An 11,789-nucleotide genomic window follows, 5' to 3' on the forward strand; every position below is an offset into this window, starting at 1 on the left:
AAAAAAAAAAAAAAAGAAAAGAAAAGAAAAGAAAAAAAGAAAAGAAAGAACTGGGTGGGGTTCCTGTGAAAGAATGGGGCCTTGACTAAAATTTGACCCCAGAAGTTTTTCACTCCCCAGCTAGTCCACTATCAGCTTCTAGCAAATTGTCACAATTACCAATTTCTGTTCCCAGTCTTCTGTGTCTCATAAGCAGATGTCAGTTGTGTTCCCCTGTATCTCTCCAGGTCTGTGGGGGCAGCAGCTTGCCCTGTGACTTCAGTTCTTCAATGAGTACAAAGTCACTGACTTTCCCTTTGTCCAACTTTTTCCTCCTGTTAGGTTGGAAGTGGTGACTTCCAAGCTTTCACATGTTGGATCTGAAACTGGAAGTGTACATACTTGTTTTTGAAAAAACAGTTGTGGGCAACATATGGCATAATGGTTACATCACTGGACTCCCATGTAGTTGACTACAGTTTGAATCCTGGACCCAGCAGCTTAAAACCCATGCTGGGCATGCAAGCACACATGTGTGTGTGTGCCCAAAATCCCAAGAGAAGAATGGAAGAGAAGGAATTGTGGTGTGGCCATTTCCCCTGGGGGGCATAATTTCTACCTTTCTGTCTCTCTGGCAAGTGCATGTGCCCTATAGCAAAAATATCTCTAAAATAAATAAATAAACAAATAACAGCTTTTTGGGCCAGCTAGTGGCATGATAGTTAAGGCAGCTGGATTACACATGGTCAGCCAAACAGACCTGGCTGCTTGACAAACACCCCAGGCACATGTGTGTGCATGCTCAAAATCCCAAAAGGAGAAATGGAGGAAAAAGGATTGCAGCATGACCATCCCACATGGGGAGTACGTTCTCATTTTCCTTTTCTCTTTCTGCTCCTCTAGTAAATACAAATAAAAATAAAAGTTCCTTAAACTCTTTAAACCTCAGCTTAAATACGTATAAAGTGAGCATAACAATACCTACCTCCTGGGATGATCATGAAGAATAAAGAAGAAAATATAAAGTGCCCCATTCATAATAGTCAGCAAATGGTAAGACCTTAGTACCTGTTTTCTCCCCTTCCCGCAGTGAAATCACAGGGGTATGTAGGCAGAAAGCAGAATGACACCCGACTCCTCGCATAGGAACAAGAGGAAATGCAGTATCCAAAAAATAGTTGAAGGGGGAAAAGAAAAACCTTTAAAATCTTTTTCATCTTTGAGATTTCATAGTTCTCTTGCTTCCATTTTTCAAATCTAGTCACTCTTGAAGAGACAGTTAATTAACAGAATATGGAAAATTAAAGAGCAGTTAGAACACTAATTACTATTTTCATATCAACCGCTAGTCCAGTTCTGTACGTGGGCAAATCAAGACATCAGCGTCTCTGCATATTATAGAACTTCACACTGGAAAATTGCAATTATTGTGCTATCAAAACAGAACCAAGAGGCAGGGTGGTGATGGCTTCTGAAAGTTTCTTTATCAAAGTCAGTATCCTATCAGGGCTACACCATGCTCTGATAGTCCAATGATGACTTCGGACTTTATCCTAGTCTGTCCTTTGGTTGACAGTGGATAGAGTGGTGATAAAGAAACCTTCGGAGCTCAGGCGGACATGCACACAGGCACAGGTGTCAGCCCAGAACAAGAGCAGTGGTTTCCTCTATGCCACACACACCCCCTTTTAATCACAAAAAAATGAAATCTCCACCTTTCTAAAACGTAGAGAGACTGGATTTTGCTGTGCTTTGCTGATGAATTGTCATAACTTACTCAACAGTTCCCCCAAGGGTAAAACAACTGGGAGGTTTGTAATTCTCAAGCAAAGAAGTTGTGTCAGTTAAAGAATTGCTGTGCCATCCATAGCAGTTTCTAGGTAGAAAATGCACCTTCCCAAATATGCTTTGCACAACATTAACTGAAGACATGTACCTGAACATATGGGAGTCATGATGGCTCTCTGTCCGTTTATCACTAAGTAGACTCTGGAGAATGAGCAAAGATAAAACCAAAGATTAAAAAGAAAATGTGCCGTTATGGCAGTTTTCGCACAGGCTGTGATATACATGCTCCCTAAGCATTTCTTCTGCCCACACTTTCCAACTTTTACTCAAGGTTTTGCTTTCATGTGTTTATTTAAATTCAGGTTTTCTTTAATTGAAGTAAGAAATTGTATAGATGCATGGACTCAAAGTTCTTTTCATTCCTTTTCAGATTTGACAGAATAACTTTCTTTTTTTTTTTGGAGAGGTTTTTGCCTTAGGGCACATGTGCTCTCTGGGAGAGAGAGAAAGGATGAGGCAGAGAGAGGGAAAGTGAGAAATCACCCCCTGGGGGCAGATGGCCATGCTGCAATCCCTTCTCTTCCATTCTCCTCCTGGGACCTTGGGCATGCACACACCTGGCTAGTGTGATTTTTCAAACCACTGGGTCTGGGACTTGAACCATCGTTATCCATGTGGGAGTCCACCAGTGTAACCACTATGCCATCTGCTGGCCCCCTTGACAGAGTAATATTTTAATGATTTATACTAGTTAAGAATACTGAGCTCTCACATTATCACCAAAATAACAAATTATCAGATAAGACAAAGAATCAAACACCCTTCCCCCTTTTCTAAGAGATTATTTTCATAGCCAGGATCCTTGTAGGAAACAACTCCCAGCTATAGAGGGAACCACCAGGGGAAGTTGGGGCCCCCAGAGATGAGTAATGAGTCTATGTACCTAGAACAAGAGCAGTGGTTTCTGCTATGCCCCCACCCCTTTTGTAGATGCATTCAGTGGGCTTAGCTTCTTGGGGCACGGTCCAGGGTTTAGGCGAGTACAACAGAGAATAACAGGCACCATTATTTCACAAGTCACAGCAAAAATTTCTAGTCTTAGCACTGGCACAAGACCCTTTCTTCTTATTATTTTTCAAGGACAGATTTCTGCTAAAGGAAGAAAATAAGTTGGTAACAGTCACTGACACACAGAAGGAAGAGTGATATTCTTTTGACTCCTCTCAATTTAATATTTTATCAAATTAGATTATTGGAACTAGTTTTATGAGAAAAAGATCACTCTCCCTCTGGAGAAAGGGAGAAGAGGGCATCTGTCATTTCTTCCTGAGGGCCCTTTTGTTAATTATGAAGGCTTGGTTTTTAAGGAGAGGCTCTGAAATTTCATTAGTTACCATTATTAGCAACACGAGCCAGACTGTAGGGTTCTATTTTACTGACAGAAAGGAACAAAGAGGTGGATGAAATTTTACTAATAATGGTGAAGTAACCTTTTCTTTTATACACATGATACATTAAAAAAAAAAAACACAGCATTTTTAATGCTAGTTATTGTCATCGTCTGTGCGATAATGAGGGAAGGGCAACCCTAGGCAGGTTTAGGCACAGAAGCTCAGTGGCCAGCTAAGTGACCTCTCCAGTGGGACCACTCAGACCCATAGGTCTTCCTAGCTGTCCAGGAAACCTGGACACAGTTTGACACTGATTGGCAAGGACCCTGGGAGGTCCACCAGACTAGCTCAATGTCAACTGATAAATCAGGTAAGACCCTACTGTACATACAACTAGTTCTACACATTCCACTAATAAAAGTTTTGCAATACAGAGATAATTCAAAAGAAAATGATTTTAGAACAAAGCTCTTTTATATAACATTAGCCTCAGTGCAGAGCTGTTGCTGGAAATTTTAAAGTTTATTTCTTTCTATTACAAGAACTACAGGGAGAGACAGATGGGGACTCTCAACAGGGTCTTGCCATGCCACAATCCTTCCCCGAGTCTTCTAACCAACTGAGATCACAGGTGCACCCACACATTCAGGTTAACCAGAGATCCCCATTAACAGGCCCCATCTTTAGTTCTTTTTATAGAATGTAGAAAGGAGGATCACTGTAGTTTCCTTCTCCTAATGGAAGTAAAATATACAGTCATTCCCATTTTGTTTTTGAAGCACTGTTAAGAAAAAAAAAAAAAGAGAGAGAGAGAGAGAGAGATTGGAGAGAAAATGGACACACTGCATGTTTTTCAAGTTGGCCAGGGCCAGGATTCAAACTGCAGTAGGCCATAGAATATCTGGCTCTCAATGCAACAGTGCTTAACCACTGCCCTATGGGACCAGCCCTGTAATACTTAACTTCTCTAGAATAAGCAAGGGATGGAGCCGATCTAGTTATACAACAGTTAAATGCTCTGTATTAGCGACTGGATACCACATGGCTAACCACAGTTCAAATCCTGGCCAGCTGCTTGAAAAATATGCTGTGTGCATGCATTTCCCAATCCCCATGGGATGGAGAAATGGAGGAAAAAATATTGTAGTATGACTGTGTCCCATTGCATGGTGCTTGCTCTCTCTTTCTCTCTCTCTCTTTCTCACAAACACACATGTTCTCTGACAATTATAAAAACTTAAATAAATAAAATAGCAAAAACTCGTGGTCATGAGCTCTCAAGGCAGGGAATGAGTCTCATTCTTCTTTTTAATTTTGTGCCTCATTCTCCTCTGTGATTGCAGCAACCAGTCTGGTGCTGGATACAACTGGGCACTCAGAAGCTGGTTGTTGACCCAGAGAATGGTCTGCAATTTCCAAAAGCCACAGGTTCGATCAGCACATTCTCCAGTGTCCCTGTGGTTGGACTTGCATCGTGTATGCTGTCTTCAGTGTTCTGACTGGTTGGTTGGTTTGAGTGTGCGGGTGAATTAATTATTTGATCCAAGTATGATCAGGAAAGAAAATTCTTACCAGTATACAAAGCTCTAATGAGCTTGAATTTTGATACGATTCTGGTTGGTGGCCATACTTTTTGAATCTTGACCCTTTCCACTGCTGTGACTGTTAAATTCTGAGATGTGCTAGGTGTCCTGAAGAAATGAAGATTACAGTGGACTAATAGGACTGTTAATAGATTTTGTTGCTTTGCTGAGTTCTTCAAATTATGCTACTAGGTATAGGACATTATTTAGAAATGATTCAAGTACATAATCTTGGTTCATTGATTTTATTTTATCCATGCCCATAATCTGTATTATGAATTTGTTTTGTTCATGTGCAGGCTTCTTTGAGAACAGCAAACAACAAAGTGTTATATATGCACTTGCCGGTCTGTAAAGGGCTGGAAATGTAGTTCTGGTTTCGACAGATAAGCCAGTCAATTTCAGTTATATTCAATGAACTCACTTTTTTAATAGAGCTTTAATTTCTGCCTGGTTGGGAAGGACCAGGGATGAGAGGGTGAAATTGAAAGTCTGTAACGATTTCTTTTTAGAATATGATTTTCCAGATTTAGGTTGGGAGGCAACACATGATGATCTATTATAGTCAGTGCTCCGGGGGGTTAAAATAGAATCTCAGTCATTTACATCAGTCCCAGACTTGCTCTTTCCCAAATCAGGTTTTCCCATATATCCTCTTTTATCTAATTCCTACAAGCTTTTATAAAGCATTTTGTCTGTAAACTTTCTTATTAACTTAGGATTCAAAACCAGAAAAAAAATAGTGCAAATAATATGTGTACAACTCAGTTAATTAACCCGAGGGGAACACGCTCATGCCACCACTGCCCAGGTCAAATTTGCAGGTTACCAGCTCCACCTGGTCTCCTTCATGCTCCCTCTGAGTCACTTGCCTTCCCTTCCCCCTCAAAGAAAACCCTAATTCTGACTTTAGACATTGTAGATTTAGCAGGGCTTTAAATATAAATTTGTTTATCCATGTGACTGTAGGTCATTCACTTAACTGTTGACTAGGGTTCTATTTGTAGTCATTAGGATTATTTCCAATTTGGGGGATATTATGACTTTTTCTGCTCTGAACAATTTTATTCGTGTCTTTTGAGTCCCTGTGCACACTGTCATGTTGGGTACGTATTTAGAAATGGAATCAGTGGATAACATGGCATGTCTGTGTTCAGCATTACTGTGTGATGGCAGTTTTCCAAGGTAGTTCAAGCACTTTATGCTCTGCCTGTAGTGTGGAAGTGCTTCGGTGCCCTGTTCTGCTTATGCTTGGTCTTGCCCATCTTTTTATTTTAACTACTCTGGCGGGCCTGTTTTAGTATTTTTGTTGTGAGTTTAATTTGCATTTTCTGGATTGCATAGGAGGTTGAACACCATGTGTTTATTGGCCACTGGTTAGAGTCTCTTGTCCATTTTTCTATTGAACTGTTTGCCTGTTCCATTGTGTGTTAAGATTCTTCATGCTCTAGATATAAATTATATGTGTTACATATAAATTTTTCTAATATGTAACTTTCCTTTTCTTTCTTTTCCTGGTCCCTTTTTTGGGGGGGAGGGGGAGTGGCGAGAGGAGAGGTTTTTGCTATAGGGCGTGTGCGCTCGCCAGAAAGACAGAGAGAGACAGAGAGACAGAAAGCGAGAATCACCCCCCCACCACCACCACCAGGGAGGATGGCCACGCCACAATCCCTTTTCCTCTGTTCTCCTCTCAGGATCTTGGGCATGCATGCACACGCACCCGGAGTGAGTTTAAGCCACCGGGTCCAGGACTCAAACCGTGGTCAACTACATGGGAGTTCAGCGACATAGTCATTACACCATTCCTTCTTAATAAACAAAAATTCTTAATTTTAATGTGTATTAACATTTTCACTTACAGTTATTGTTTTTTCATGTCTTATTAAAGAAATCTCTGTTTACCCAACACGAAGAAAACATTTTCCAGTGTTATCTTCTAAAGATTGCCTTGCTTTACTTTTTACATTTAGATCTGAGTTTATTCGCGTGATATAAGGTAGAATATTGTAATCTTTCCCAAGCTTTGCCAGGCCCCACAGCTCAACAGAACTTTGATTTCAATCACTATTTTTATGTTACGGTTACACAGAGATGTATTAGACACATTCAGAAAGATAGGTAAGTCATGTGTCACTCTCATGCATCCATAAAAAGAAAAATAGAAGTAATAAGTTGGTTAGTGTGTAGATGTACACTGCTTGGCCCTTTAATTCACCCTCATGCTTCCAATCCTGTTTTGTGCTCTAAGAGGTTGACCTTCAAGGACTTTATGAAAGTGCCCCTTGCTTTCTGGATTCTAGTTGATTCAACCAGTGGGGAGCACCAGAGGGAGGTCAGAGGGTGGAATATCTGTATTCTTTCAGTTCTCTCCCTTCTAAGTATTTGCCTTCTGTCAAAGGCCACAGCTCCTGCCACTCCCTCAAACAGGTATACTCTAGGTGGCAGGTGTTTGGATGGGGTCTGATAACCATTCTCCCTTACCCCTTCAAGTGAAGGAGTGGTAACTGATCCTTGCTCTTCTGACTCAGAGATACTCCACTATCCTTTACTGGTTTTCTTAAACCATTCCCACAATTTATAAATTGCTCCTGTATTAAATGTTCCTTAATTCCTATGTTTTAAGGTTATATTTGGTCCTGGGAACCAGCAGTTAGCGTAATGGCTATGTCGCTGGACTCCCACGTAGTTGACCGCGGTTCGTGTCCTGGACTCGGTGGCTTAAAACTCACGCCAGGCGCGTGTGCGTGCGTGCCCAAGATCCCGAGAGGAGAATGGAGAAGAAGGGATTGCGGCGTGACCATCCCCCCTGGGGGGTGATTTCTCACTTTCTGTCTCTATGTCTCTCTCTCTCTGTCTGTCTGGCGAGCGCACACGCTCTACAGTGAAAATCTCTCCAAAAAAAAAAAAAAAAAAAGGTTATATTTGGTCCGTACTAGTGATGAGAAACCAGTACCTTGGACCTTGAATGATACAGTAATGGGTTTTGTTGCTTTTAGGGGTTTTGCTCTAGGGTACATGTGCTTACCAGAAAGAGACAGAGGGAAACTGAGAAATCACCTCCTATAGGGATGGCTGTGCCACAATCTCTTCTTCTCTATTCTCCTCTCAGGACTTTGGGCATGCACACCCACGCATTCAGCATGATTTCCAAGCTGCTGAGTCAGGAGCTCGAACTGCAGCCAGTCATGTGGAAGCCCAGTGCCTTAGCTACTACACCACCTGCTGGCCCTAGTTATGATATTTTTAAAACTTCTTCACCCACTGAGAATTTGACTCTCTTGAGGCACTTTTTAGCTCATCATTATCCACATCCATGTTTTTTTACCATAATATCATCTTCAAGTTTAGGCCACCAAGAATGTTAGCAATGCTGCACTTCTTAAATGAGAACTGCACTGTCATTTCTGGGATTTTCTTACAAGCTGCTAATACCCATTTTGCAAGTATTAATGCACAGATCATAATTATATCACAGCAGCTGCCTGCCCAAGAGCAACTGTTAGGTGCTTCCTGATTTCCATGATGTTAAAAAAATTTTAATGTGGGGGCCAGCAGATGTTGTAATGATTATGTTCCTGGACTCTCACGTAGTTGACCACAGTTCACGTCCTGGACCCAGTGGCTTAAAACTCATGCTCAGCACATGTGCACATGTGCCCAAAAAATCCCAAGAGGAGAATAGAGGAGAAGAGGCTGTGGTGTGGCTCTCTCCCCTGGGGGCGTTTGTCTTTGTCTCTCCACTAAGCGCACATGCCCTGTAGCAACAACCTCTCTTAAAAAAAAAAAAAAAAAAAACGGGAAGCAAGCCAGGTTATGAAGGAGAGAAATTGTATGTCCCCACTTAATATATACCGAGTGTCTGCACTCTCTGACTGAAACTGATTGACCTAAGGTTGTACAAACACAAGAGATGGGGGGTAGTGCCAGATGTGGTGTGTGTGGTGTGTGGAGGAGTGGAGTCTGGGGAAGTACATTTGGAGGAGGGATACGGAGCCAGAGCATTGACAGGATGGGGAGGTGTAGTGTTCTGTTGAAGATATTTTGATTAACTGAGGAGAAATGTTCAAATATTGAAATGTTCACTCTGTAAGCGAAATAATGTGATTGAATGTATAAAAAATAAAATAAAATAAAAAATTAATGTATATCTTAAAATCAATGAATAATAGTGATGATGACTATAAAAATAGTAGAATCTTTAAATATAATGTTATTTTCTTTAATGTCAATGAAAATCCTCGATGGCAGTTTAAGTTTATTTCCTTCATGAGAGTGAGACACTGAGAGACCGAAAGAAGTACAAGCACCCTCAGGAGGGTCTCATGCTGTGATCTCCCCTCCGCCTGCTAACCAGGATCACAGACATGTGCCTAGAATGTACAGGTCGACGGAGGAATTGAACCCATGACCTTCCATGTGGATCCAGCATTGCTTGCAGTATGCCATGCTACCTAGCTGGACTACATGGCACGTATTACTGGTTCCCTTTCACAGGTGGGAAAAACTGAGGCTCAGGAACATTAAGTATTTTGCTCAGGATCATACATCTAGACCATGGTAGAGCTAGGATTCAAAATCAAGTTCATCTAATGCCAAAGCCTGTAATCTGAACCACTTGCTTATCTGGCTATTCAGTCACCCAAAGATTATGAGAGATCTACTTACATTGAGTGAATTTCTAATGATATAGCTGACCCCTTGGCTGCTTCCTGAAACTCCCAATAACCCTCACTCCACTACTAGGTCTTCTATTTAACAACCAAACAAGTCGTCTATGAGAACAGTAACTAACTGGCTTCAATAGCATTATGTTCCCAATACAGGGCAGCTCTAACAGACCTTTCCCCCTATGGTTGTTATCTCTTAGGTCCCAGATCCGGTGGTATCACAAGTTGTTGTATTTCCATCTTGAGAAAAGCAAAGGTTTATTTCACACAGCACGCAGGCAAGCAATTATCTACCCTGAGGCTAAGGAGGGCAGATATGGCAAGTCTCAGAATATCAATAACCAACAGCAGCACTACACTCAATGTCCTTGAACAACACGTAGGACAACTTCTGCTCTTTGAGTCACAGTGCAGGTGCTGAAGAGGTACTCATTGCCACTGAATAGAATGAGTGCACTTTCTCTTCACTGGTGACACTCAAGCGTCACACTTGGAAACACTTTAGTCAGTCCTTCCCAGGTTTCTTTGACATCTCTTTTTTCAGGGAAGCTGAATATACAATAGAGCTACTTAAAGTCAAGTTCATGGACCAGCAGCATCAGCGCCTCCTGGGACCATGTAAAACATGCATATTCTCAGGCCCTGTTCAAGACCTGCTGAGTCAGATACTCCAATGGTGGGACCCAGAAGTATGGGCTTCACAAGCCTTAGGTGATATTCATGTACATTATAGTTTATGAAGCAGTATTTTGAAAATGAAGGGGCGGGTTGTGACCAGTCAGTGGCATGGTGGTTAAGGCAGCTGGAGATCGTATGACCAACTGCACAAGTCCCAGATCTGGTTACTTGAAAAACACACTGGGTGCATGTGTGTGTGTGCCCCAAATACCAAAAGGTGATTTTTACACTCCTCCTTCCTCTCTTATCTAGCTCTAGAAAAGTAGCCGGAGTTCCCTAATTCCATGCTGCACTTCCCATAATTCTGAACACAGCCTCTCTTTCCTATGTTTAGCAAATATGTGCTCACTATAATGTATTGAAACTATATAGATGGCTAACTTTCCAGCTTACTTTCAGAAGTAATTTGATGTCTATTTTTCTAGAATTCTTACTGTATATGGATACTATTGGGTTGTTGGGAAAGTCATGACGTAATTTTGTGTAGAAAAATACATCATGACTTTCCCAACTAATATATATGTAAATATAAACTTATATATATTTGTGTATAAAAACATATGTAAATATATATTATCTATAAATATATTTTTATATAAATATAATTTACATTTTTATGTATAATGAAGGAGAATGGATTATGGCATGGCCATCTCCTCTAGAGGATTCTTTCTAACTTTCCCTTTATTTCTCTCTCTTTCTCCCTGTCTCTTTTCCTGGAAAGCACACATGTCCTATAGCAAGTTTTTAAAAAAGAAAGAAAGCAAAAGGAAATCGGGGGATCTCTGGTGACCTCAGTGTACCACTAGGTTTAATAATTGCATTAAAAATGTATTTTCACTTCTATGCATTAATGCTACAAAAATATGTAGAGTTCATCGTTTCTTCCTTGCCAATTCAACTCTTGACAGAGAGCCATGTTTAGCAATGTGACAGGAATCTATTTACACCAATTTATGTTTATTCACACATGTATAAGTATATTTACTCCTATATACTTTTTTCATTTTCTTTGCTTCTACTTTTGTTGCTGTCGTTACAAAAATGAGATCGTATCCTAATACGCATACTGCTTTGCATCTGCCTCTTTCACAAATTGTGTTATGGACATCCCTCTGGGTCAGGATATGTGGTTCCGTTTTACTTCAGGAGTTGTAAAATATTGTAAAACAGAAATGTTCTATATTTTATCCATTTTTCTATTGATAGACATTCAGCATACTTTCAGTTTTGCAGAGAGGCTCACTCATGGGCTCCCACTGTGAAAATAATTCCTGGCCTTGGATCTGAATTATAGACTGAATTTGAAGTTGAAAAGGCAGACATCTGAGAGCATTCTTGTGCATAAAAAAAGACCTAGTGAGATTGCCTAAGCTCCTTAAGCTAGGTGCTCCTGTCTTCAAGCATTCAACAAACACTTGTCAACTGTCTTTTAGGTGCCAGGCATTGTGTAGATGCTGGGAATGAACAAGACAAACACAGTCCTGATCCTCATGGAACTCACTCCCCTATGGATGACACAGAGGTAAGTATGAAGTGGTGTGATCAGTGTCATCAGAGGTGCCAGAACTGAGCTACATAGCAGGAAAGGGGCACCTAACCCAACTAGGAATATCACAGAAGTCTTCCTGGAAGAGATGGCAGCTAAGACCTCTGAATTAATTGAGAGTCAGATGAAGGAGGGTTAGTGCTCAGAAGAGAGG

The 11,789-nt window shown here is 40.9% G+C and overlaps 1 long non-coding RNA gene across 1 annotated transcript in view; it reads left to right on the forward strand.

The window, feature by feature from the left end:
• The window catches only part of LOC102469521 (uncharacterized), a 32,013-nt gene extending 20,453 nt beyond the window's left edge, over positions 1 to 11,560 (forward strand). Inside the window, exon 3 of the long non-coding RNA XR_336580.1 lies at positions 11,523 to 11,560. This is a non-coding gene — a long non-coding RNA (uncharacterized LOC102469521). The remainder of the gene's footprint in view (positions 1 to 11,522) is intronic.
• Positions 11,561 to 11,789: the final 229 nt, after the last annotated feature.

Source organism: Tupaia chinensis, unplaced genomic scaffold, assembly GCF_000334495.1.
Source record: "Tupaia chinensis unplaced genomic scaffold, TupChi_1.0 Scaffold139943_1, whole genome shotgun sequence".
In the NCBI taxonomy this organism is placed as follows: domain Eukaryota; kingdom Metazoa; phylum Chordata; class Mammalia; order Scandentia; family Tupaiidae; genus Tupaia; species Tupaia belangeri.